A 27,174-nucleotide genomic window follows, 5' to 3' on the forward strand; every position below is an offset into this window, starting at 1 on the left:
CCTAGACCACCCCCCCCCCAGGCTGCGGGAGGAAGGTGCTGCAGTCCTTGGGCCCTTCCAGATAGGAAGAGGGAGGTGCTGTGGGCCCTAGCCCCCACCCCCAGGCTGCGGGAAGGAGGTGCTGCAGGCTCTAGGCCACCCCCCCCCCCAGGTTGCAGGAGCAAGGTGCCAGGGGCCTTAGGCCTCCTAGGCCGCAGGAGGGAGGTGCTGTGGGCCCTAGACCCCCCCCCCCCAGGCTGCGGGAGGAAGGTGCTGTGGGCCCTCGGTCCCTCCAGACAGGAGGAGGGAGGTGCTGCGGGCCCTAGCTCCCTCCCCAGGCCGCAGGAGGGAGGTGCTGGGGGCCTTAGGCTCCCCAGGCTGCAGGAGGGAGGTGCTGCAGGCTCTAGGACCCTCCAGGCTACAGCAGGGAGGTGCTTCAGGCCCTAGGCGCCCCCAGGCTGCGGGAGGGAGGTGCTGCTGCCCACTTCCTCTTGATGCCCCGACTCAGGAGATCCTGGTCTGGCTTCTGCTCCACTCTGACTCACCTCTGCTCTGAAGCACTGTTGGTATATACAAAAGTAAGGCAGCCGACTGCATTCCCTTTCTGACAGCGGTCTGCGCCACTGGCCGGCTCTCCCCGCAGAAGCGTTTCCTGGCTCTTCACTCTTTTCCTCTTTGGGGTTTGGACACTTCCGGGCTCCTGGCAGCCCAAGAAAGGGGCAGCCCAGCACGTACGCTGACCGTGCAGGAAGCGTCTGTCCTTTACCTGCCAGCCAGCCGGCCCGCAGGGTGGAATGCACTTCACGCAGGAGACGTGGACGCCCCAACCCCAGCTTCCCTGCGCTCTCGTTCTCTCCTCCCCCTTGCAAGCACACACACAGGAACACAGGTTCACAGAGCTTTCTAGAAATTCTGCTAGTGTAAATAACTCCTACACTCATCTGCTCAGCTCTCACACCTCATTATAACCGAACTTGCGCTCGCAAAGTACAACTTCCCTTCCTACCTGCTAAGCCCACCCAGGTCTGCTGGCCTCTCTCCTAATCAAAAGGAGATGCTAAGGCGTCTGCAGGAGCCGCACGGCTCCCTGACCTCGGCTCCCTCTTCGTCGCCCAGAGCGCTGTGTGCCGTCAGGTGAGCCTGCAGTGCGGGGAGCTGAGGGACGGGGCACTGTGACCCCTGCCCTCCAGCCCCAGTGGACGGATCCCCCCCCCCCCCCCCCGGGGAAGCCGCGAGAAGCCGCTTGGGCTCCAGAAGTCTGAGGAGGTAAATGCCGAGGAGTGGAGACCAGGGGTGCGAGCGTGTGGGGTGCCGGTGGCGTCGGGGTGCGTGTGCTCAGGTGCTCAGCCCTCCGGCCGCGCTGCAGAAACATGCTCGCTGTGTCAGAGGTTCACTTTGCCGACCAGTCTGGGGCTCAGGAAATAAGCCACTGTCCCTTTGGGGGCCACAGCCCGGCTCCTTGGGGAGGTGGGCAGATCCCAAGGCAGACGGTGCTCACACTCTGGGGGGCCGCAGAGAGACAGCCACGGAGAAGGGGGCCGGGTGCATCAGGGGACGGTCCTGGGGGCAGAAACATCTGGAATCTCTGCTGTCGGAAGAAAGGATGGTTCCTGGGCCAGCCTTCCCCTGGATCGACCCCATCCTGGCACCGTGTTGCTGGGAGGAAAGGATTCCCTGGGAGCCTGGGGAAGCTAGACGGTCACCGACAAAGGGCAGGCCAGGTGAAGGCAGGTCCCCGTAACTGGACCAAGCGACCAGATTCCGTCCGCCCTCGGAGTCCCACAGACCCGGGTTCTGACAACACCCCTGCGGCCTGCAGCCTGCGCGACACGGCGCCCGTGGGAACCTGGCCCGGCCGTCCTGCGTGCTGGCCAGCCGTGAACTGGGCTCTCCTCCTCGGGCCCGGCGGGGGGTGGGGGGCGCGCTGACCTCGGGGCCCAGCCCAGGAAGAGGCACAGGTGATGGGCAGTGGGCCACATGCATGGCATGACGACAGCGGCCATCTCTGGCACACCAACCTTTCCAGAACGGCCCAGAGAGGGTCGCTCTGGCTGGGTGACCGGTGACAACCCCGGGATCACAGGACGATAGGCCAGCCCCACTTACGCTTAGAAACGACAGGAAGGTGGTGCTCCCCGCTCCGTCGGGGCAGATGCAGCCCAGGGTTTGCTGCCCAGGGGAACTGGTCCCCGCAGCCTCGGAGTACCTGGAAGTGCGCCCTTACCTCGCCCCCAGCAGCCTGGGCCACGACTTCCAGGGCACCAAGGGCATGGCCTCTGCTCGCAGGGCACCGTCCAGACCAGTCTCCCGTCCTCGGGCAGGTGCACGGGCTCTCTGCATGCTGCTGTCTGCTCAGCCTCGGGCCTGAGGACGGAAAACTGGGCCTTGCTCAGGTTGGGGCTCTTCCCCAGCACCTGCCTCGTGCCTCTCGGCCCTTCTCTCTCAGGAGCCTGTGTGTGCCCACATCCCGTGATCCCAGAGACCAAGGAGGCACCTGGACGTGGTGCTTTGAAGCCCAGCCCGAGCGATGGCCGGGACTCAGTGAGCGTCCCCAGCCATCGGACAGAAACGAGATGTTGGGGTGGACGGGGGGCAGGGGCCTGGGCTGTGGGGGGCTCCAGAGGGAGCTTTGGGGGGCACTGAGCTCCCTGTGAGGCCCAGCAGGAAAGCTGATGTGTGCAGGTCTCTGGCTGAGACCAGAGGGAGGGTCTGCTGTGTGTGCTCCGGGGCAGGACCATCTAGGCAGAGAGTGCAGCCCAAGAGAGAGCTTTCTAGAAGCTGTAAGGTAAGATGCAGGCTTTCCTCTGGGGCCTCCTGTAGGTGCCTCATTTGATTTTTATAACAGTGCCTTGAGGAAGGATTTATAGTGGCTGTTTCAGAGCTGAGGAAGCAGAAGCTCGACATCTGCATAACCTGACAAGACCACCCCCCACCCCAGCCTGGGCAGGGCTAAGACGGCCCAGGCCCAGCCGATCTCAGGCCTTCGCGTGCTCTCTTCCTGGGAGTACTCAGGCCCAGACTGGAGCCCCAGGAAGCATCTATAAGAGACAGCTGGGGACTGAATGGGTACCTGGGCCGGCAGCCTGTAGCTCCTGGATTTCCCAGGACCAGCCAGGCCATAATATTTGTTGGCAGTTGGTACATCTCTATCTCATTTCTCAACTCCCTCCACTCATTCCAAGCAACTGAATTTGTGTCCTAGCTGTTCCTCTCACATACCAAGCACCCCCTGGCCTCAGGACATTGGCACTTGCTATTCTTCCCTTTGCAATGCTCCACCTCATATATCAAGTGAACCCTTTCCTTATCTCTTTCAGGTGTCTCAGCAAATGCCTCCCAATCACCCTGCATAGCCGAGTTACGCCCACACTAGGCTAGCTCTTCACCTTGGCTTACCATTTTCCTGGGCCCATTTCTAACACGTGATATACTACATATGTTGTGTTACCGCCCCCCACCCGATGGAAGTTCCATATGAGCAGGGACATCGTTCACGTCTGCCCTACAGTGTGTATTTATTCTTTTTTTTTTTTTTTGAAGATTTTCTTTATTCATGAGAGACACACAGAGTGAGGCAGAGACATAGGCAAAGGGAGAAGCAGGCTCCCTGTGGGGAGCCCGATGTGGGACTTGATCCCAGGACCCTGGGGTCACACCCTGAGCCAAAGGCAGGTGCTCAACCACTGAGCCATCCAGGTGCCCCTGCCCCAAAGCCGTGAGACTAGGCCTGAGCCCTGGGCTTCAGTTACTGCAGGGAGAGGGAAGGAGCTCACAGGGGCAGTGGGAGCCCGGGCAGGGCCAGCTCCGGGTTGTGGGACCCACAGGCCTCTCTCTCCACCTTTAGTGGCTCGGCCCCAAAGACGGCGCAGAGGCTGGCTAAGAGGCAGGGATGAGAAGGAACTAATTTCTTGTGATTTCCTTTGATGTTCTCAGAGGCAGAAAATAATTTCTGTCCTCTTATGAGAAGCACTTAGCTGTAGGCTGGGGGCTGGGGGCCTCCATCCCTGGGAAATGCTAATTAGAAACAATTATACCCGGGCCTGACCTGCCAGGGACACCTGAGTGGAGCTGCTGCCCTGGGGGGGAAGGGTTTGGGGGGGAGGGGGGTGCACAGATAAAGGGGGAGGGCTGTGGGGGGTTAGGGGGCATCCGGGCTGTGGAGGGTTGGGGTTGGGGGAGGCCTGTGGGGATTAGGGGGGCATCCGAGCTGCGGGGGAAGGAAGGGGGGCGAACACAGGGGTTGGGGGGAGGGCTGCGGGGGTTAGGGGGGCATCCGAGCTGGGGCCCTGACCCGGGACACCCCGCCGCGGCTCCGGCTCCACGTGCCCCGCCTCCTGTGCCACCTCCCCTGCTGGCGAAGCGACACTTCAGGCGACCCCGGCTCCGGGAGAGAGCCCCAAGCCCCGAGTGTGGGACCACGTGTGAACACGGGGATCATAGGGCGAAGGTGCGGGTGCGGGAGGCGGAGACCGGCGGCCTCCCGGGCCCTCCCGCCGCCCTGCTTGCAGGAGGGGCCTCTGGGCGCGGACTCGGTGCCCCTCGGGGTGACCCTCCGGGTGAAGGGAGGCGGGGCTCTGTGTTCCCAGACCCTCGGACCCTCCGCCTGCTGCCGTCGGGCTGGGGACGTCGCGGCACAGGCCTCCTCCGCGCCTGGGTGACAGTGCGCGCGGGCGGGGCGGCGGGGCTGCCCGGGAACCACGCTGCAGGCGCGCATCAGGGGGCGGGCCGGGGGCCTCCGGGGCGGAGGGGGCGCGGGCTGGGCTGCAGGGCGAGCTGGGCGCGGGCGGCGCGGGCCTCGGGGTGGAGGGGCGCGGGGCCTCCGGGGCTGGGCCGCAGGGTGCGCTGTCCTCGGGGCTCGGGGTGCAGGGCCTCCCGGGCTGGGCCGCAGGGTGCGCTGTCCTCGGGGCTCGGGGTGCAGGGCCTCCCGGGCTGGGCCGCAGGGTGCGCTGCCCTCGGGGCGCGGGGTGCAGGGCCTCCCGGGCTGGGCCGCAGGGTGCGCTGTCCTCGGGGCTCGGGGTGCAGGGCCTCCCGGGCTGGGCCGCAGGGTGCGCTGCCCTCGGGCCTTGGGGTGCAGGGCCTCCCGGGCTGGGCCGCAGGGTGCGCTGTCCTCGGGGCTCGGGGTGCAGGGCCTCCCGGGCTGGGCCGCAGGGTGCGCTGCCCTCGGGCCTTGGGGTGCAGGGCCTCCCGGGCTGGGCCGCAGGGTGCGCTGTCCTCGGGCCTTGGGGTGCAGGGCCTCCCGGGCTGGGCCGCAGGGTGCGCTGCCCTCGGGGCTCGGGGTGCAGGGCCTCCCGGGCTGGGCCGCAGGGTGCGCTGCCCTCGGGCGTCGGGGTGCAGGGCCTCCCGGGCTGGGCCGCAGGGTGCGCTGCCCTCGGGCCTTGGGGTGCAGGGCCTCCCGGGCTGGGCCGCAGGGTGCGCTGCCCTCGGGCCTTGGGGTGCAGGGCCTCCCGGGCTGGGCCGCAGGGTGCGCTGTCCTCGGGCCTTGGGGTGCAGGGCCTCCGGGGCTGGGCCACAGGGTGCCCTGCCCTCGGGCGTCGGGGTGCAGGGCCTCCGGGGCTGGGCCGCAGGGTGCGCTGCCCTGGCCCGGCCTCTGCTGGGCATCCCGGAGGCTCCCAGCCCCACCGCACCCCAGGCGGTGGAGCGCGTGTTTGTAAAAGCCGCCTCATTTGCCGGGCAGGCCTCTGGAGCGCTGGGTGGGGCAGCCTTCCTCCCCAGGGTTATTACTGCGCTGACCTTGCGGCTCATAGGCCCTTTGGGGCGGGCGTGCAGCGGGGGGGTCGGCCACGGGAGGGCCCTGCCGCACCCCTGCGCCCTGAGCCCGGCTGCCTGTGCGCGGGGCTCCCCAACCTGGGCCCTCCTGCAGGGAGGCCACCTGCCCCTCCGCTCTCCTCTCCGCGCCTCCTTGGGCTTCCTGAAAGGCTGTGCGAAGCCCACCAGACCGGGGTTGGAAGGAGGCTGAGCAGCGCCCATGATGTAAATCAGAACCTGCTCCTTAATGATGATTTTAAAAGCCCATGAAAAATGCTTTGGAACCACATCAAAATATGATCCAACGTATCATTTCTTTTAGGAGGGGTCTGTGAGTCCAGCTGCAAAACCCCAGCAGCAGCAACAGTCTCTGGCTCCTCCGGTCTATCTGCTTCTCTTGGGGGTCCACACGGTATAAAGTGGGTAGGAGAAGCGCGGAGCCCCCACCCTCGCCCACCCCCTGCACCCCCAGGGGCTCTCTTACGGGGGACCGCAAGGCGACTGCTCCCCGGGGGGGCCATATCTGGAGGTAGCAGGTGTGTGTGCCATGCATGCTGAGCTGGGCGTGATGCTGGTGTGTCTGGGGCAGGTGTGGGGCTGAAGATCCCACTACCCCTGCACATGACAACTGGATTGACGGTCCTGCCGTCAGGCAGCACGACACCATTTGGGATCAGAAAATATGGCCATCTGTGTCACAGACTCCTCCGGGGCGGTCTCGCCCTCCCTCAAAGGCCTGTGAACCCCAGTATATCTTCCGTTGGGATGTCCAGGCCACTCAGGAACACTGAAAGGCGCATCTTACTCAGTTTTTTTTTTTTTTTTTAATGTGTTTAGTTTTGATTTTATGTGAGGGTGCCTGTCTGTAACAGCAAACGCGGGCGCATACATCGGACACTTGTTAAGGCAAATCCCTGGCGACCCCTGGGCCCCAGGAAGGAAGAAGGAACACTGCAGGTGGCCTCCCCACCCCTCTTCTTGGGAGGGTGACACCTTTCTCCTCTGCCACATCCTGGGGCTCTGCGTTCAGGTGTGAGGGAGAGCCGGGAAGGGGTGGACAGGAATACAGAGGGCAGGGGGGCTGTCCTGGCGCTGCCTCAGTCTCCCCCTGAGCCAGAGCCCTCAGATACCCAGTAACTCCGACCGGATGGCCCAGGGTGGGCTGGCGGCCACAGGAGAAGGCGCAGGTGAAGGAGCAGGTGGGCGTGGATTTATGCCCCTTCCAGTCTCAGCCCAGGGCAATAACTCTTTTCTTCAACTTTCTGGGCCTTAATTCAAAGGCTAGCTCCATCTCTAGGCCAGACTTAGGAGATTTACCTTGTGGAAGTCAGTTTCCCTGCAAAGGTGGCCGTTAGCCTGGTTCCCCTGAACTTTCGGGTTCTTTCCGGTGGAGTCCAGGTCCAGGAGGAGGGGTCGGTGTGGCGGTGATGGTGATACCGTCCTGGGAAGGATGGGGTTGGGCCAGGCCCCAGCGGGGAAGGGACCGGAGGCCTCACAAAGGGAGGCCCCGGCTCCCCTTTTCTCCTCTGCCTTCCTCCAGGCTGCAGGTTGGCCCAGGTTGGTGGGCTCGCCCGCTTGCATTTTGAGAAGCCCGATTCAGAAAACATTTCCTCTCCTTTAGATCCCATGTTGCTGTCGTTCCAGGACACTTGCCCGGGATTCCGTGAATCAGCCAGCCCGCCTTTCTCCGGCCCCGACCGCTTCCTACAAACCAGAGAGGAGGTGGGGAAATAGGGAAATGATTACCTTAGCAGCACGCTGTGCTCTTGACCTCTTTCCTATCACAAAAGATAACACAGATAACTGCCTAAGCATAGCTACTAGGTCCTGGCTCTTTGTGGTTGGTGTGCCAGAAATTCTACTTACACTCCTCACTTAATTCCTGTCTTCACACCTACCCTAGGAAGTGGGTGTCATTATCAACCCCACTTCGCAGACAAGGAGACTAGGGCCCAGAGATGTTACCGGTCACACATCTCCTTCGGGCAGAGCCAGGTCTCAGCCAGTAGGCTGGGCTGTTGCATCAGCAGAAGCCACTAGACTCTCCCAGCGAGGCCAGCGGCTGGAAAGATGCTTCCTGGAAAGACACCACGGCTCTCATGCGTCCTCAGTGCATTCACAAATATAAAAATACCGCATCCTGTTGCTTCCCAGTGTTTCGGTGAGGAAAGGTACCTGAAGTAGAAATGCAGACGGGCGCAGAGCAGCAGCAGGGAGGCCAGGAGGGTGGCAGGAAGTCTGGGTTTGCTCTGTCCAGTCTCCCTCCCCTGCTCCCCATCGCCCCCTCCCCCAGAGGGCTGGGGACTTACACTTGCATCTTCCCTTCCCTTGGGTGGCAGGCATGTGCCCCCGCCCGCCCCGCCCGCTGCCACCACCGGCCAGCCCTCCAGAAACACAGAGCAGTGAAAAGGAATTTTTTTTTTTTTTGCTTTAATAGCAAATACCAATTATTATTGGTGGTGTGTGCATGACCCGGGACAGAGGTATCTGCATGGACAAGGTTGACTCCCTGGTTTGCACAAGATGAAATTCAACACTACATCAACCCAGGGTCTGGTGAGCTGGGGTTCGCGCTGTGGAAATCCACGGAGGGGAGCCCTCTCCACACTCAGCACTCGAGGCCTCTCTCCGCTCGCTGGCATCTGTTCCTGAGCCCATCGGTTCATAGACCTGAGCATAAGGGCTCCTGGGGCTGTCAAGGAGAGGCCTGCTTCCCGGATTAGTGAGGCCTTCCCCACACACCCCGGTCCAGTTCACATATTCACAAGCATTTCATCCGGAAGACGAGCAAAACCGCCCAAATCCTGGAGAAGGAGGAGTAGGCATTCTCCCAGAGGAACGCAGGGGGAGGTAGAGCCTGCACCCCAGTTTCCAAGGGGATGGGCAGGGCTGGAGCCCAGGCTGGAGCCCCAAGGCCAGAAACTCTGGAAAAAAACATATTTTACAAGCTGAATGCAAAATTAAAAAAATACAGGCAATTAATGAACTGTCTAATAGGGGTGGCAATGACTGTCCCCTTCCACCAATGAAAAAATCAATCGCACAGAAAAGCAAAAATAACATGTACCATGCTGAGGAGCTCCTCTCCCAGGAGAGGTCCACCTGGCCCAAGGAGTTGGATGAGGATGACGCTTAAAAACGGAGGGGAGGGAAGCTTGGGGGCAGACCCGGCATCACCGGCAGTGGGTCCTTCGTGGCCGTGAGATCCTCTGAGTTTCTGGGCTCCACCGGTTCAGGTGTCAAGCCACCTGCTGGGTGCCCAGAGCCTCTGTGGGATGCAAGAGAGCCAGCTGAGGAGGCAAGGGGACAGGGGAGCTGCTGGCTGCCTCCTGCGTGCTCACAGACCGGTGGATAGCAGGGGTCTCCCGCCGCCCGACCAGGCCCTGAGGAGACCTGCACTCCCACCACAGGCTAACGAGGACTCCCTTGTCCCCACACATGCAGTCATCTGGGCTAATGGGCCACTCCTCTCCTTTGGCAAGAGCCAGAGGGACTGGCCATGTTCCCATCCTGCCCCGCTGGCCCGTCCTGGGGTGCGGCCAAGGTTGGGAGGGGATGCGGGAAGGAGAGGGAGGAAAGCACGTCAAGTACCTACCAAGGGGGGTGTGGAGGGAAGCAGTAAGATGGTTCTTTCTAGAAAGTTTAACACGAGGGGCACAAGGGACATGGAATCTGCCTTTGAGGGAACTCAGCCAGGGAGACGATGGCTTTTAATGGAAGGAATACCCAGACTTCCCCCTGGAGAGGTCGGGGGGGTCCCCGGAGCTGCTCCCTAAGGGGGGGGGAGGCTTGGGCTTTCTTGGAGGTGGTGCAAGTCTGGAGCGGAGCTGAGGGGTGAGGGCAGAGGCGAGGCTGCACCCGGCCTGTCCTCACTGCCTCCCGGAGCTCTCCGTCTCTCCTCTCACCATCATCTGGCTCCTTGGGAGGGTCTGTGGACCCGCCACCTTGCTGGTTGGGGCAGCGCCCCTGAGCACCCCCGGCCTCACCCAGCACGGCCTCCTGCCCTTCCCGAGCCACGGGGCGGCTTTCCTTCACCTCTCACCTGTGTGGAGCTCAGTGCACACCCGAGGGCACAGAGGCAGCCCCTCTGCCAAGTGGCCTGGGGCGAGAGGCCACGGTGCCTCGCTGGCTGCGCCAGCCCATGCATGGGAAGCTCTCACTGCCTCCGGGTCAAGCCACCCGCACCTGTCGGGGGCACCGTGGGGGAAGCTCGGCATCTCCTGTGGCCTCCTCTCGGGCTGCACGGTGGCTTCCCATGGAACGCAGGTGTGGCCTGGCCCAGCCGGCAGGTGTGTCTCCGTCCTCCTGGCCTCTGCAGAGACATGTGTGGGCACCTGCCTCCTGTGGGCCTCCATCTACTTTCCGTCCTCTGGAAGTCTTTCCCCGCCTCTCGCCGTCTTCTCTTTCTCCTCTCCCCTTATGATAAGCCCCTGGGGCCGGGGGAGGGGGGCGGTGTAAAGCCCTGAACCCCCAGAGGCTCAGGCATCTGCTCAGACGGAGTCCCAGGGGCGCCAACAGCTTGGCAGAGTGCTCGCCCGGCGCCACTAGGTGGAGCTCCATGAGCTGTTCTGGAGTTTACCTGGCAGAGATGAGGCCAGAGCCAGCAGGCAGAGGGCTGGGGAGGGGAGGGATGGGGCCAGGAGAGGTGGGGCCTGGAGGGGTGAGACCTGGAGGGGTGGTGATGGGAGGGTTGGGGTGGGGAGGGATGGGGCCTGGAGGGGTAGGGATGGGAGTGATGGGGAGGGAAAGAGTGGGGAGGGGAGGGGTGGGGAGGGGAGAGCTGGGGCCAGGAGGGCTGGGGCTGGGCCGCCAACATCCACCAAGCTTCCACTGTGGGTAAGCAGCTTTTCTAAGCTACCTTGCTCATCACACACACACACACACACACACACACACACACGCCCATGCAGCGATTGTACAAAGGTATCCACATGAACTTTTCTTTTTAAACGAAGATGGGGAAGATAAAGGTCCTTGGGCAAGTCTCCTAATTCCAGCCCTGAGCCTGATGGTAGCACGGGGATGTCCTCTCCTCAGGTCAGGAAGGAACGAGGATCTGGAACAATCCAGGCCGGGTCAGGGGGTGGCGTGTGGGATCTGTGAGCAAAGCCTCACAGCCCTGAGCAAACAACGAGATCGGGGAGGGAAGGGAAGAAAGGAGGGGTGGGAAGTCCCACCGTCCGCAGCTCTGCATCTCCTGGGTCTCTCCTCCTTCCTTGTTGGCCCTTGAGACCCTGTCCTGGGGACCCCCCGCCAAGAGGCTGGCTGTGAGAGGCGCCCTCTCCGTGCTGGCCCCTGCCCCACACAGACCTCTGGGAAAGCACAAGACTGGTTCCTCTTAATTTTTTTGTTTTAATTTTTTTTGTTCCTCTTTATTTTTGTTTAAGATTTTATTTATTTATTCATGAGAGACCCAGAGAGAGAGGCAGAGACACAGGCAGCGGGAGAAGCAGGCTCCCTGTGGGGACTCCGATGCAGGACTTGATTCCAGGACCCCGGGGTCATGCTCTGGGCCAAAGGCAGGCACTCAACCCCTGAGTCTCCCAGACGTCCCGGCTAGTTTCTCTTTAAAGAAACCAAGAGAGAGAGAAAGAAAGATCGAGAATCTCCACTTTGGCATCTGGGCCTAGAGGGGGGCACAAATCGAACTCTCAGCTGAGCTTGGGATGTGGCGTCGGAGCCGAGCCAGCTTCGCAGGCGTCGTAGGGGAGGGCCCATCCACGCAGAGAACAGGGCCGGAAGCAAAGAGACCAAGTGGCCCCCCGTCAGCGCCGCTCCTCCGGGGCCAATACACCGAGAACAAAACCCTAGAAAAGAAAGAGGGGCTAAAACAGAAAGTCGATCAAGGCTTAGTGATTCCAGGACGAAGTCGGAGGGAAGCCCGTCGCTGAGCATTCGGGGTTAGCTGTGGACGCTTCAGCCTAGAAAGAGCATGAGTTTAGTTGAGATTCTGGGATTTTATATTGTGGTTAATTAATGTAGGTTAAGTGTTTGCATCCACAGGGACAGATCGCTGGGCGGCACCGTCGGGTGGGCCCGGAGGAGGGCGAGGCCATGGGGCTGGGGCGCGGCCTTACGGGGAACCGCTGTGTTGTGAGGGTGCAGGGTCAGGGCACACGGGCACCCGGGAAGCGGGCTACAGCCTCAGGGCCCGAGGGGCAAAGGCCCGGCCAGGGTGATGCTGGAGGCGGTGGCGGGGGCGGGGGTGGGGGGTGCTTTTTCAGGGGGTTGTTTTCCTAATTCCAAGATGTTCTGTTTCCGTGAGGGATGGTGTGGGGGGCGGGGGGAGAAATCTCCAGCTGAAAAATGTCACCTTCAACCTGACACCAGAGCCAGAGCATTTACAAATCTGCCTGTCACCGTGACAGGCTGACAGATAGCAACCTTAGCGGGGACTGAGTTAAATCGCCACTATAAGTCTTGCAAAAAGTTTGGCTCTTAAGATTTTTATCATCGAGACAGGTTAAGGGATGGGGGGCACGGCTTCCACACAGGAAGGAGGCCGAGGCTCCCTGCCTGCCTGCTCCGGGAGCGCCAGCCGCCGCGGGGATTATCTATTACCTGCGGGGAGGTGACAGCAGAAAATTAGCCAGCATCAACCCCATCTGTTGCTGAGCACCGTTTATTTCACCTTCACTAATTCACTTGGTTTGTCATTTTTCCTTTGTCTCCATGTCACCCACCGAGCCCTCCGTCTGTGTGCCCCGGTGCCCCTGGCCGGGCACCGTGGCTGCAGAAACAAAGCCTCCGGTCGCTTTCCAATGAACTGCAGTCACTCCTGAGTCTCCCTCTCCTCTCTCTTCATTGTCATTTCCTCCATAATTGATTAGGAACTGGAGGCGGGAGAGGAGGGGCCGTGATTGCTTTTACAGCCGGGGTCTGCAGGCAAAGCACATTTCTGTGCTTGGCTTCGTCTCCCGGGACCTGCCTCTGTCAGGAAGAGGTGGCAGGGTATTAATAAGGCAGAGCGAACTCATGTCAGTGGGAGAGAGGTTGCAGAAACTAGGCTACAGCCCTGGCTCTCCCGTTATCTTTGGATGCTTGGCCATCTTCCTTGTTTTTTGGGGTTTTTGTCTCTGATTTTGTTTTTCCTCTGAAATGCAGAGCTAATGCCTGTTCTCCTCTCACCCGCCGCGGTTGTTGTAAAGATTAAATGAGATAGTACAAGAGGGGAGCTCACGGTGCCTGTTGAATGAGAGAATGAATTTAAGGCACTTAACGGTGCCTTGCATATAATAAATGCTCCGTAACTACTGTTATTAGTGGCATGCAAATGCGAGTAATTATGATTATTTGTCACCCTTGCAGCATTTGCCATTCTCCTGGTTCCCAAGCTAGATAAAGTTTCTCGTTCGGCGTCCACCGAGTGGGCTGCGTGTGCCAGGCACTGTATTCCATCCCGGGGCGAGGAAGTATTTTTGAAATACAAGCAAAGAACACGTGGCGCTTAGGTCGGGGAGCACAGAGCTGGTGGGCAGGCATGTCGCGGAGTTGAGAATGGGGGGTGCAGGCACGCGGCTAACTCGGAGTGCAGGGGGCAGGGAGCGGGCTAAGGTCCTGGTGGAGAATGTGACATCTGCATCGGGGCTTAGAGGGCTCCCCAGGGGAGTGAGGGCGGGAAAGGGCAGTCAAGCGGGAAATGGCGCCGTCTGCGATACCCCCGGCACGACAAGGAGCAGGACCCCTGCCCAGCACCCCTGCAGTCAGGGGCTCCAGATTTGAGACTGCGCGTGTGAGCAAAGCAGGCATCACAGAAGGAGCACATTTATCTCATGCCAAGCATCACGAGCTTTCCTGAAGGGCGGTGGAAACCACTAAATGCCTTTTACTGGGTGACGGGCACTGAGGGGGGCGCTTGATGGGATGAGCCCTGGGCGTTATACTAGATGTTGGCAAATCAAACTCTAATAAAAAATATACAAAAAAATGTGTTTATAAACAAAGAGCAATGGGCGGCTCAGTAGGTTAAGCATCCGGCTCTTGATTTTAGCTCAGGTCATGGCCTCAGGGTTGTGAGGTCGTCGAGGCTTGCATGGGGCTCTGCGCCCAGCAGGAAGTCTGCTTGAGAGTCTCTCCTCCTCCCTCTACTCTCTTTCTCTCTCTCTCTAAATAAGGAAAAGAATGAGATCTTTTAAAAAAAAAGAGAAAAAGTAAGAAATAACATAAACAAGGAGTAAGGGGACCAGATGGGCCTAGAGGATCGCTCCGGCCTGGATGGGGCGTAGCAGAGCCGAAAGGTGAGCCAGGCCCACCGTAGAGCCTGGAAAGAAGCTGCCTGCCTGCAACATGCACCCCTGGCCTCTCAGAGTTGAGGAGACGCTCCCCAGGGTGGGCATCTCGAGGGCCTGGGAGCCTAGGGCTGCGGGGATCCCCGCTCAGAGTCCGGGAGACCCATGAAGTGCAGCAGCCACCACCAGAGGGCAGAGGAGGAGGGCTGAGATGCAGGCAGCGCCTCCCGGGGGCACAGCCAAGTGTGTTGTCTGGGACATTTTCACCTTAACGTGTTCTGGGGCATGGGCAGTCCAAGAATTCAGCTTAAAAAAAAAAAATCTGTGTGTGATCCTACTGACAGGACACGTGCTGGACTCGTGTGAGAATCCAGGACACCTGTGGTTCCGTGTTTATTGTACTGGGGTTGCCCGCCTGTCGGCTCCCCCGCCCCACCGCCCCCCAGATGATATTAACGACGGAGTTGGGTTAGCCTGGGGCCTTCCTAAAAGAGTGGTTCCACGTGTCCCATGTGTCTTCCTACACGTGGTCTGACTGAGTCCTTAGAGCTGCCCTATGAGGTGCGTAGGGTTGCAGGTGCCATTCAGAGGAGTTACTTGATTTGCCAGGAAATGAAGTCGATTTGATTCAAGAGCTCAGACTCTTCCCGCCATTTCACACCAAATATTTTCAGTTTCCTTCGTCCTTTGAAATATGATGCTCTCTACTCCATGGCTGGAAGTCTGTGAACGGTGCGCTTGAGCCCAATGGGCACAGCCGCCTTGACAGCGGAGGGGGATCAGGCTGGAGAAGCCGAAATGTTTCACTGAGTGCTGTCCATGAATGTTTCCCACCTAATTGTTGGGGGCAACCCCACAGGAGCAATCTTATCCTTACTCCCAAATGGGGACACTGAGGCTCGGAGAGGTGACATGCCCCGCGGCATCTGGCTAGCAACCACCCGGGGCGTGTGCACCTGCACAGCCGCGCCGTCGGCTGCCCGCTTGCCCTGAGATTGGCAGAGGCCGCAGGTGACGACAAGCGCCCTCGGAGGGGCGGGTGCTGAGGGTCATTAGGATGGCTGGATTCGGGGCCCAGACATGCACCTCACATTAATGTCGCGACAAGACAGCTTCCCTGAGCAAAGAGCTGTCGCGGCAACACACCCAGGATAATCCGAAACCGCAGAGAACTGTGGCCACTGCGGGGAGAGTGGCTAATTCTCTTTGGGACAAAAAAAAAAAGTTATCCTCAGAACAAACAGATTTCCTCAGCAGAACTGAGTGTCGGGACGGCGTTGGGGTCTCACCTGAGAGAACAGAGCACAGCACCAGATGCAGCAATAGGGGACCCAGGTCCCCAGGCCGGGGGTGGAATGCAAGCCTGTAAAAACACCCCTGCGCAGCCCAACAGTCTCTGTGTAAAGTCCCAGTGTCCCCTGGCTGGGGGCCGTCCGGGAGACCCTGGTTCAATGCAGTCTCTTACTGGAGAGCATTCGAGGTACGCGCACCTCCCATTGCCCCACACGCCTGGATCACACCACACAACATCGCGCTTCTATTTGTTTGCAGACTTGGGTTCTTTCCAGCATATTGTTTTCTCTCTATCTTGTTGTTCTCCTTTTCTTCCCCGTGGGATTCAGCTCCCAGGAGACTGGTGGCCCTTCCCGTTATCTAACTTCTCAGAGCCTCCCTCACTCTGTGATAAACCAGCTTGATCGTGTTCTCCGTATCCGGTTACTGTGAGAATCGGAAGGATAGGCATGTATGAGAGCAATCAGCTCAGGGGCAGCGCATAGGAAGCTAAATAAATATAGGGTTTCCCTCTTCCTTCCCCTTTGTGTCTCAAACACGTGCGTGCACGTGCACGCACACACATAGGGCGCACCACAAACCCTGTCAATAAATCTATGCTAAGTCAGAGTTAACTTCGAAAATCAACACAGTGCAGAGGCTTTTAGAGGACTGACATTCCTCAGGTTATGGAAAACAATAATAATAAATCTTAGGGAATGTCACCTTGCCCCTGGCACAGAAGACAAGAACCTGGAAACGTTAGTGGAATAGCCTTGAGCACATGGAGAAAAGAGCAGACAGTGTGCTGGCAGCAGGGGAGGAAGGTGGGCATTAGCGGGAGCAAGCGGAGGGCAGAGGGGTGGCCATTCGGGTGTCAGGCTCTGGACTGGTTCTTTCTCAGCCTTTGTTTCAGGATGAGCGTACAGGGCAAAGTGACAGCGAATGCCGAAAACCCACAGATCACAGTCGCTGGAATTTTGGAGTGAATTTGACAATGGAGATGCATCAGTCCTGAGCCATTCGATCTTTCTCGAGTCGCTGAGATATCACTGGGGGCGCTGGCACTTCTGAGAGTGGGCCTGGCTTCGCCAACGGCAGCCTCTTTGAGTCGTCTTCACTTTTGATGGTCTTCCGTGTTGGCTGAATGTTTTTGGTGCTTAGATCCTTTTGTAAATTTGGAGGATTGTTCACCTCCCGTGATCTCTTCAAATATTATTTCCTGACGTGCATGCTCTCGGGCACTCTCTCACTCTCTCTCGTAAGCTCCTATTGGGCGTGTGTTGGGTCTTCTCAGTCAAAATAGCTATTTTGTACTTTTCATTTCCACATTTCCAGTGAGTTCCTCAGATTTATCTCCCATGTTGGTTATTTTCTCTCCTCCCATTCATTAAGATTTTAAATTCTTCGTGATTTCATTGTTGTATTTCTAAAATCTCTATATTTTAAGGCACCTCTTTTTTTGGAATGTCTTTTTATTTCCTATGTGTTTGAATCCTGATTTTTTTTTTTTATACTGCATGCTGAACTATGCCACAGTCTCTATTACATTATTTGATTCCTTGAAGTTTGTGGGGGGGCTCTGAGGAGGTGGCTGTTTGCTCACGTGTTTGGTAATGTGGGGTTCTGAGCACAGCTTCAGCAGGGGAATGTGGGAGTGGGAACTCCCGTGTGGCCTGGGGTGAGAGCACTTGGGTTCGCCTCTGCCAGGGGCCCCAGGGGTGATGCATCTGAACCCCAAACCCACGTTCAGCACACTCTGGGAATTACAAACTCCCTGGACAGACAAGAATGTCCAGCCAGAGCCCAGGTCAGGACAGACAAAGTTCCTTACAAGCTTCATGCACATTTTGGAATTGTTTTCCTAATCCAACGTTTGCAGGCCTCCAAGGACTTCCAGTCTTACAGGGACCTGTCAGCCAGTTTCCAGACTCAGTTCCCAACTTCCTGCTAAGACTCAGCCACTCAGGTTGCAACACCCTCCCCCAGCCCCAGGCAGCAGGAGCACCAGCCCCTACCCTCCTCACTCTATTTTAAGTCTTCTCTCTGTTGTTGGTCCTTGGAGAATCCCCTTATTTTCTGCAATCATCATCATCATTAGCAACATCATCATCACGGCTAACATTTATCAGGTCCTTATACTTCATGCAAGCTCTCCTCTAATTGCTTTATATGAATGAACTCATTTAACCCTCATAATAATTCTATGAGGCAGATGCTGTAATTATCCCCATTTTACAGATGATAAAATGATATTTTCCCTTAAAGAACAACTATTCCCCATTGGAAGACAAGGAAGCCCTAAGGATTTAGGTGATAATTCTACAGAAGCAGAAGAGGAGTCAGATCCATGGAGGAAAATGGTATTCCAAGGTTCACCCAGCCAGGTCACATCAGTCAGAGCCAGCCATCCCGAGGTCTTCACTGTTTGTTAGCCCACTGCCCAATTTCCCCACTAAGAGTGTTCCTTTTGTGAAGTTCTGCTTATTTCTTACATTGTAGTCAAGATTTGATTTGCCGAGGAAAATCTGAGAGAATGATTATGGCATCTTTTTCTTGAAGGTTAGCCTGGCCCCTTGTTTCAGATCACTGTGTGGCAGCAGATTTGCTAGCCGACCCTGGGACTGGGAAGATAGCAAAAGAGATTGTATGCCTCATTTACAAAATTACTATAAGAGTTTGGGTGCTAACTTCTGTCTTCCATGGAGGGTGTTTCTCACAAATACAGATAGATTTATAAAAACGGACAGGATGTGTCTCAGTGAAAGGCGTTAAGGGTGACATGCATGCCCTCCTTTTATGTAAGTTGCTTTGGAAAAAAAATCTGTCTGCTGAACTCTATTGAAGTCAACTAAGCAGCCTTTGGATTATGCTTTGAAATTACAGTTGATGCTCCATCAATGTAGGCTTGAACTATCTGGGACCACAAATATGCAGAATTTGTATAGTTTATACTGTTTTTCTCTTCCTTATGATTTCCTTAATAACATTTTCTTTTCTCTAACTTATTTTATTGTCAGAATACATATAGCCTACAAAATAGGTATGAATAGAGTGTTTATGCATCAGTAAGGCTTCTAGTCAATAGTGGGCTATTAACAGTTAAGTTTTGGGGGAATCAAAAGCTATAGGCAGATTTTCAACTGTTATTATTGAGATTAAAAGCAAGAGGGAATCACAGGCTCTTTCTACTATTTTTCTGTCCTGAAGGCATCTCTCTCTCTCCATTTATGAGGAGGACACCAGGGCATAGGATGGGGCAAAGCAGAAAGGGCAGGACTAAGAGTCCAACTGTCCTTGGGATCTGACAGGTTTGGGGCAGGAGAGAGTAGGATGAGGTCTGAAACAGGAGTGGCCAAGTACCTTCAACTCAGGAGAAAGCTCTCAGCTTTATACGCTGCTTTATGTGCCCGACTAACCATAGTTGGTAGGCATCCAGAGCTCATGAGTAACCTTGCCCTCCCTGGACACGGACCACATGTCAGGAAGGTCATATGATATCACCAATATTCCCCACCTGTGTGGGAAAACCCACAGACCTATCTGCACCAACCCTCTTCTCATCTTCCCCACCTCAAAACTCTGCTCCAAACCAATGACCCCAAGTTCAACTTCCTGCCTTCCTGACTTTGCCCACGTGCTTTCCACCTGAGGTACTCTTCCCTTTGCCTTTAATTTGCCACCCAACCATGTATTCTACCTCCTATGTCATTCATTTCCTTCATAAAATCTGGGATTGACCTGTTTGCATCTATTCTAAACATCAAAGTTTCCAGCCTGAAGTATAGTACTGGGGACCACAGAGGGAAACACACACACAGGGGGTACCTTTTGGCAATGCTGAAAATGATCTGTACCTTCATTATATGGTGGTTATGCAAGTATATACAATTGTTAAAATTCAATGGCTGGTACACTTAAAATATATGTAGGGTAATGTTTGTAAATTATACCTCCACATAGTGGACCGTGAAAACCCCAATCTCTCATGTTAGACAAGGAGCTCGTCCAGAGCACTGAATCTTCACAGACTCTCTAAGCCTCGTTGAGGAGCAGAAATGGAGCTGGACTATGCGAAAGATGCTGAAGTTAAAAACGCACTTTCCAGGAATAAAGGTTTAAAAGGAGAGTCCTTGAGCACATGCAGTAGCCAAACATTATTCTAGGGCTGGGGCTATGAAAAAAAAAATCTCTGGAAAAAGCTTGCAGTCGAATAGGAAAATAGAAAGTTTCAAGTCAGTGGATAAGTGTTACGGTAGAGGTAAGAGTAGGAAACCATGGAGAAGCACCAAGCCCAGGTGAACGGCACAAAAGGCTTCTTGCAGGAAGTTCATATTGAGCCCTGGAGATCAGGGGAGTCCTCCAGGATCACTGGGGAAAGCAGCAAAGTACTAGCACGTGCCTACGTGTGTGTGCGTTCACAGCTCCTGAAGACCAGGACTCTTGACCACATAAAGCTGGGATACCACATTTGGATTGAGAGCTCATTGAGGAGCTGGGTAATTCCCAGGGTATGTTAACACTTGGCACAAACTCCCACAATGTTCGGTAAGCCGTGGTCCCCTTTACCCAGGACTTTGATTTAATGTTATTTCACTCATTACTTCTGATTGTATTGGTTACCATCTAAGTACTTGTCTTTCTTGGTCAGAGACTCAATGGTTTATTGCAAGTATAAAGAAATGTTTCCCTTTCATTGAAACTTCAGTAACTTCCAAATGACAGGTCTTTATCCAATATCTCAAAGATGATTTGTGTATCTATCGAGATGCATTCTTCCTAAGGATTTCTTCTCTTCTCATTCTATCTTGTCTCCTTAAGAGATCTTCTCGCCCATGGCTTCTGTTATCATCTACAAGTTCAGAACTCTTGAGTTTATATCTCCAGCCAAAATCTCTCTTCTTAGCTCCATTTGACCCAATTGCTTACTGGGTCATAATAATCTTCTTAGCTCTGCAATGGCCCAGTTGTGTACTGGGCCATGATAATAGCAAACACTTACCTAGCACTTACTCTGCTGGGTACCATTCTAAGCATTCTGCATGTGTGAGCTCATTCAGTCTCCGCAGCAGCCTGGAAAGGAAGCTGCAAACATTGTAGAGCATCTTCGTGGGTGCCTTGCAAGCACCCCAAATCCAGCATACCCAAAAGGGATGTCACAATCATTCCCTTGAAACCTGCACCTCATTTTTCCTACATTTCACATTTTATTGAAGGACACCATCTTCTCACCAGGTACTCAAATGTAGAACCTAGAATTCACTCTTAACCTTTTCCATGTTCCATCTATATCAATCATCAAGTTTGCCCTTCCCCCAGCCACATTTTTCTTTTCTTAAAAAAAGTATCATCGTGGGTTAGCTAAGGGTTTTGGCTTTGAAGGCAGACTATTTAGGTTTGAATCCTGGTTCTGACACTTAACAGCTACAAGTCCTTATGGAATTTACTTAAACTTTCTGAGCCTGTCTCAATGTGAGAATTAAATGAGTTAAAACATGTAATGCATTTAGAACAGTGCTTGGAATATAGTAATGGAATATTTCTTCATCTGTCTCAGTTTCCAGTTGGTGGCCAGTATATTACACTGAAAAGAACGAGGCGTTTGGTGACAGACAAACCTGGGATTGTACCCTTTGTTTTGCCACTTACTTTATGTGTGACTTGGTCAAATTGGTTAATTCGCTAAGCCTAGTTTTTTAACCTGTAAAAGGGAGATAATACTACCCACCCACATGGCCATTGTGAGGAATAAATGAGAAACTCTACGTAAAGCCCCTAGCTTCACACTTGGCATATGATAGACACTCAATAAATGTTATTCCCCTTCTCCCCACAATCACTGCAGCTCTACACTCTCATCCACTTCTAAGAAGAAAATAATTAGTTGCCAGGGAAGCATCTAAGCATGGTGGAGGGGAAGGAAAGAGGGAGTAACTCAGCAGATTTGTCAATTTTGCCATGAAGTACAGGTTCAAGATCATGGGCAAGAATTGGGCCACTGACGTGCCCATCTCTCTCACTTTATATCTTTTTTTTTTAAAGAGTTGACTATACAGTTAGCTTGTAAATTATGACATATATTTTTATGACTTATATTTTAACTGTACACCAATGTTCAATATTCACATTCCTGAAAAATTATATTCTCCAGCTCTTCCTTCCTCTTCACAGCGAGGGCACTGCTGAGTGTCTTTCCATTTCCTAATTTAATGATGTGTCAGCAGGGCCCTTGGGGATAAAGGCCAAGACAAATACAGGACTGTCCTCACCCCATTGGAGGGAAGGCTAGGCAAGATATGGAAGGGATGGAGATAGGACAGCTACATCAGGTGCCAGGTCCAGGACAGAATGAAGATGTAGACCTCTGAATAAAAAAATCATTAAGTATTTTAGCTGGGCACAAACAAAACTCAAGGCCTTCTGAGCTTGGGGTCCTGTAGGACTGCACAGGCACGCACCCACAAGGCTGACCCTGGAAGGGAAGACCTCGCTCCCTTTCCCACAGGTCCCTGTGGCCTCCCCTCAGATGCTTGTAAATAGCCAAAACCTTCTTCCTCAACCAGGGCTGTCTTTTCACCCTTCACCCAACCCAAGCATCCAAAGATTACTGAAGAAGCAGAAGCCCCAGCATCACATCTGTTCTCTCCTTCACTGGGATTTTGTGTATTCTTTGAAACCACAATTTATCAGCCACTGCTTCTCCAGTGACTTTCTTCTCCTTTCTTGAAAAAAGCAAAGGTGCTACCAATAAAGATGTGCTATTTTCAAAAGCCAATATTTAGTGAGTGCTTATTTAATTCCACACAAAGAGCTTTTAACATAATTTTCCTATTTAATCTTTAAAGCCTCCAAATCAGTAGATAATGGTACAATTCCATTTTACAGATGAATTTACAGATTTAGAAGGTCAAGTATCTTGTCCAAGGTCATTCAGTGACCAAGCCCAAGGGTTAGAGCCCTGGGCCCTCAAGTTCCAAAGCAAGGGAAGAGTGTTTATAGAGTCTGAAAAGTGTGTAATAAGAGATGCACAAAGCAATCAAGTGGCAAACAACAACAAAAAAGAGAGAGAGAGAGAGAGAAACAAATTATTTCCATCAAGAGGACCGAATACTATTAAGATGTCAGTTTTTCCTAAGAGACTTTCTAGTTTTAAGGCAATTCCAAGGAAACACTAATTATTTTGTTTTGTCTTGTTGGTATAGAATTATGTTCATTTTTAGCCATTGCCAAGAAAACCCCAACAGAGAAAATGAATGGAGGGTGGGGGGAGCTACCTTTTCAGTTTTATTTTATGTTTTTAATTGAGGTATAATTGGCATATAACATTACATCAGTTTTTAGGTGTGCAACATAATTTTAAATTTATATACACTGCAAAATGATCTCCACATCAACTCCAGTTTCCCCCGTCACCATGTAAAGTTTCATCCCATGTGTTACGTTACGGTATCACTATTGTCACCATGCTACCTAGTACATCCCCATGACCTCTTTATTTTATGACTGGAAATTTGTACCTCTTGACCTTCTTCTCCCATTTTGTCTAATCCCCACCCATGTTTCTGGAAACCAACAATCTGTTCTCTGTATCTGTTTTGTTTTGTTTGCTTATTTGCTTTGTTTTTTTAGGTTTTGCATATAAGGGAAATCATGTGGTATTTGTCTTTGTCTGACTTACTTCATGTAACGTAACACCCTCAAGGACCATCCATGTTGTTGCACATGTCAAGATTTTATTCCTTTTTATGGCTGAATAGTATTCCATTATATATATATATATATATATATATATATATACACACACACATGCACACATACATATACATATATATGTATGTGTATAGTAAGTATAGTATTCATATTATAGCATTATAGTATGTACATAATATTATTCCATTATATTTATGCATATGTGTATATATTTATATATAATGGAATACACACATATATATACACGTACCACATCTTCTTTATTCACATAACCATGGACATTTAGGTTGCTTCTATATCTTGGCTATAGTGAGCAATTCTTCAATGAACATAAAGGTGCATATATATATATTTTAAAATTAGTGTTTTCATTTTCCTCAGATAAATACACAGAAGTAGAATTACTGGGTTATCTGATAGTTCCATTTTTAAGTCTTTGAGGAGACTCCAAGCTGTTTTCCACAGCTTTGCACCAGGGAAAAGCTGGTAGGTACACCAGGTTTTACATTCCCACCAATAATGCTCAAGGGTTCTCTTTGCTCCAAATCCTTCCCAACACTTTGTAATTCCTATTTTTTTGTTAATAATAGCCATTCTAAAAGGTATGAGATGATATCTCATTGCAGTTTTGATTCACACTGTCATGATGATTTGCATTGTCCTGGAGATTAGGGATGCTGAGCATCATTTCATGTGCTTTTGGCCATTTGCATATAATCTTTGATAAAATATCTATTCGAGTTCTTTGTCCACATTTAATTTAATTTTTATTGATTGATTTGTTTGTTAGTTTAGCTATCAAGTTGCTTGAGTTCCTTATATATTTTGAATATTGGCCCCTTATTGGATACAGGATTTGCAAATACTTTCTTCCACTCTGTAGGTAGCCTTTTTTATTTTGTTGGTGGTTTCCTTTGCTCTGCAGAAGCTTTTTAGTTTATATTAGCAAACCAAATTCAACAATGCATTAAAATGTTCATGTGCCATGATTAAGTGAGGTTTATTCCAGGGATGCAAGGATAATTCAACATTTGCAAAACTGTCAACATGATATACCACATTCACAAACAGAAGGGTAGAAGTCATATGATCATCTCCACAGGTGCAAAATAATTTATTATTTTCCATATATTTATTTTTTGTTGACAATGCCTTTGGAGTCAGATTAAAAAATATATTGCCAAGAGTGATGTCAAGAAATTTACCACCTATTTTTTTCTTTTAGGAGTTTCATGGTTTCTGGTCTTAATACTCATGTCTAATCCTTCTTGAGTTAATTTTTATGTATGATGTAAAAAAGTGCTCTGGTTTCATTCTTTTTTAGGTGACTGTCCAGTTTTCCCAGCATGATCTATTGAATAGATAGTCCTTTCCCCATTGTATATTCTTGCCTCCTTGGTTGTAGCCTAATCGGTCATATATACACAGGTTTATTTCTGGGCTTTCCATTCTGTTCTATTGCTCTATCTGTTTTTATGTCAATGCCATACTGTTTTGATTCTATGGCTTTGTAACACAGTTTGAAATTAAGAAGTATGATGCCTCCAGCTTTGTTCTTTCTCAAGATTGCTTTGGCTATTCAAGAATTTTGTGGTTCCATCAAAACTAGTTCTAACAGTTTTTTGGTGGATTCTTTACAATTTTCTCTTCATAAAATCATGTAGTTGACACTAAGGGTGGTGGAAGGGGAGGTGGGTGGGGGGTGGGGGAGACTGGGTGACGGGCACTGAGGTGGGCACTTGACGGGATGAGCACTGGGTGTTATTCTATATGTTGACAAATTGAACACCAATAAAAAATAAATTTATATAAAAGAAATCATGTAGTTCACAGATAGTGACAGTTACTTCTTTCTTTCCAAATTCAATGTTTTTATTTCTTTTTCTTGCCTAATTGCTCTGGCTAGGATTTCCAAAACTAAATTAAATAGAAATGCTTAGTGTGTGTATCTTTGTTGTGATCTTAGAAAAAAAAAAGCTTTTGGTTTTTCGCCATTGAGTATGATGTTAGCCATGGGATTGCCATGTACAGCCTTTATTATGTTGAGGTATATTCCCTCAATTCCTGCTTCACTGAAAGTTTTCATCATACACGGATGTTGAATTTTGTCAAATTCTTTTTTTGCACCTGTGAAGATAGTTATATGACTTCTACACTTCCATTTGTGAATGTGGTATATCATGTTGACAGATCTGCAAATGTTGAATTATCCTTGCATCCCTGAAATAAATCCCACTTAACCATTGCATATGAACATTTTAATGCATAGTTGAATTTGGTTTGCGAATATTTTGTTGAGGATTTATGCATCTATGTTCCTTTGCATTGGCCTATCATTTTTTTCTTCTTTTGTGGTGTCCTTGTCTGGTTTTGGTATCAGGATACCACTAACCTCATAAAATGAGTTTGGAAGCATTTCCTCCTCTTCAACTTTTTTGGGAGAGAGTTTAAGAGCATTAGGTATTAAATATTAAATTCTCTAAATATTAAATGTTTGGTAAAATTCACCAGTGAAGGCATCTGGTTCTGAAATTTTATTTGTTGGGATGTTTTAATTACTGATTAAAACTCTCTCTGGTAATAAGTATACTTAGATTTTTATTTCTTCATGACCCTGTTTTGAAAGATTGTGCGTTTCTAGGAGTTTATTCATTTCTCCTGGGTTGTCCAGTTTGTTGGCATGTAAGTATTCATAGTAGTCTCTTACAATCCTTTGTGGGTATTTTTTGGTATCAGTTATAATTTCCCCTCTTTTATTCCTGATTTTATGTACTTGAACCATCTCTGTTTTTTTTTTCTTATTGAGTCTAGCTAAAGATTTATTAGTTTTGTTTATCTTTTAAAGAATCAGCTTTAAGTTTCATTGATCTTTTCTGCTGTTTTTTTAGTCTTATTTCCTCTCTGATCTTTATTGTTTCCTTCCTTCTACTAACTTTGAGGCTTCATTTTCTCTCTTCTTTTTCTAGTCCTTTTAGGTGTAAAGTTAGATTGTTTGAGATTTTTTCCTGTTTCTTGGAGTAGGCCTGTTTTGCTATGAACTTCCCTCTTAGAACTACCTTTGCTACATACCATAGATTTTAGTATGTTGTGTTTTCATTTTCATTTTGTCTCCAGATATTTTCTGTTTTCTCCTTTGATTTCATGTTGACCCCTTTGTTATTCAGTAGCATGTTGTTCAGTCTCCACATATTTGTGATTTCTCCAGTGTGTGTGTGAGAGAGAGAGAGAGAGAGAGAGAGAGATTCCCTGCTTCATACCACTGTAGCCTGAAAGGATGCTTATATGATTTCAGTCTTCTTATATTTATTAATATTTATTTTGTGGCCTAACACATGATCTATCAAGAAAATGTTTCATGTACACTTGAGAAGCATTTGTATTCTTCTGGGTTTGGATAGAATGTTCTCTCTATATTTATGTCAAGTCCATCTGGTCTAATGTTTTGTTTAAGGTTGATGTTTCATTATTCATTTTCTTTCTAGATGAACTATATTTTGATGTATGCTGGGTATTAATATCTCCTATTATTATTGTATTGCTATCCATTTTTCCCTTTATGTCTCTTAATATTTGCTTTATACATTTAGTGCTTCTATGTAGGGTGCATAAATATTTACAAATGTTGTATCTTCTTGCTGGATTGACCCCTTTATCATTATGCAATGCTTATCTTCAGCTCTTGTTACAGTCTTTGTTTATCACATTTATGTCACATCTATAATGCGAATGTTGTTCTAATTGATGTTGTCCCACACGTCCCTCAAGCTAGCTTCACTTTTTACAATTGTTTTTTTTTTTTTTTTTTCTTTTTTTCTGCTCTGTTTGGGTGAATTCCACTGCTCTGTATTCCAGGTCACTGTGCTTTATCTAGTCTGCTATGGAAACTTCCAGTGTATTTTTCATTTCATTTATTATATTCTCCAGCTCTGTGACTTTTGTTTGGTACTTTCTTATATTTTCTATCCCTTTGTTGATGTTCTTTCTATGTTAATTCATTCTTCTCCTGAGATTGGTGAGCATCTTTATGGCCATTACTGTGGACTCTTTATCAGATAAAGTACTTACTTCTGTTTCATTCCATTTTCTTCCCCTCCCCCAGAGTTTTACCTTGTTCTTTCACTTAGACATATTCCTCTGTTTTCCCATTTTGCTTGATCTTCAGTGTTTGTTTTTATATATTAGGTAAAAGAGTTATCCATTCTTGAAGGAGTGGTCACAGGAAGACTGGGGGTGTGTTTCA

At 51.4% G+C, this 27,174-nt stretch overlaps 1 protein-coding gene and 1 long non-coding RNA gene across 3 annotated transcripts in view; both read left to right on the top strand.

Moving 5' to 3' along the window:
• Positions 1 to 27,174, top strand: part of NTM (neurotrimin) — a 942,893-nt gene that overhangs the window by 304,554 nt on the left and 611,165 nt on the right. The window lies entirely within an intron of this gene.
• Positions 5,861 to 8,741, top strand: LOC144311548 (uncharacterized). The gene is made up of 3 exons (XR_013377162.1): positions 5,861 to 6,147; positions 7,369 to 7,446; positions 8,162 to 8,741. It is a non-coding gene; the product is annotated as an uncharacterized LOC144311548 (long non-coding RNA).

This window comes from Canis aureus, chromosome 3 (assembly GCF_053574225.1).
Source record: "Canis aureus isolate CA01 chromosome 3, VMU_Caureus_v.1.0, whole genome shotgun sequence".
In the NCBI taxonomy this organism is placed as follows: Eukaryota; Metazoa; Chordata; class Mammalia; order Carnivora; family Canidae; genus Canis; species Canis aureus.